Genomic DNA, 767 nt, shown 5'->3' on the forward strand with positions numbered 1-767 from the left:
GGTGCTCCCGCCGAGGGTTCGGATCCCATGTGGAGACCGGTTCCCGCTAACTGGCTGAGCGCAGTGTGGGCACAACACCGAGGGCTGCGATCCTGTTGCCGGTCCCCGGTACGGGTGCGACACTGAGGGTTGCGATCCCGTTACCGGTCAGTAAAAAAAGACAAAAAGGAAAAAAAAGAAAAAAAAGAAAAAAAGAAATAGTGTGGCCCTTATAGAGACTGAAGACTAGCTTCAAATATTGTGATCTATTGTGATCTAGACAACCATAAAGTTCTCCATCTGGTGAGAGAAAAGTGATTTGGGTTGCCCCAAAGGGAGAGTCATGGCTTCTCATTCAGTTCCCTGACTATTGACATTTAAATTAAAAATAACTAAACGTGGGCCGGCCCGGTGGCGCACTTGGTAGAGTGCGGCGCTTGGGAGCGCAGTGGTGCTCCCATTGAGGGTTCGGATCCCATATAGAGACCAGTCCGCTCACTGGTTGAGCACGGTGCAGGCGCGACACTGAGGGTTGCGATCCCGTTGCTGGTCGCGGTATGGGCGCAACACCCAGGGTTGTGATCCCGTTACCGGTCACGAAAAAAGACAAAAAGGAAAAAAAAAATAACTAAACATAAATAAATTGGAAAATTCAGTTCCTCCATCACACTAGATACATTTCAAGTGCTCGATAGATTGATATGGCTAGTAGCTACTGTACTGAACAATACAGATACAGAACATTTCCAACAATGCAGGAAGTTCTATTGAACAGTGCTAAACCAGGT

Source organism: Galeopterus variegatus, unplaced genomic scaffold, assembly GCF_000696425.1.
Source record: "Galeopterus variegatus unplaced genomic scaffold, G_variegatus-3.0.2 Scaffold5880, whole genome shotgun sequence".
Lineage (NCBI taxonomy): Eukaryota > Metazoa > Chordata > Mammalia > Dermoptera > Cynocephalidae > Galeopterus > Galeopterus variegatus.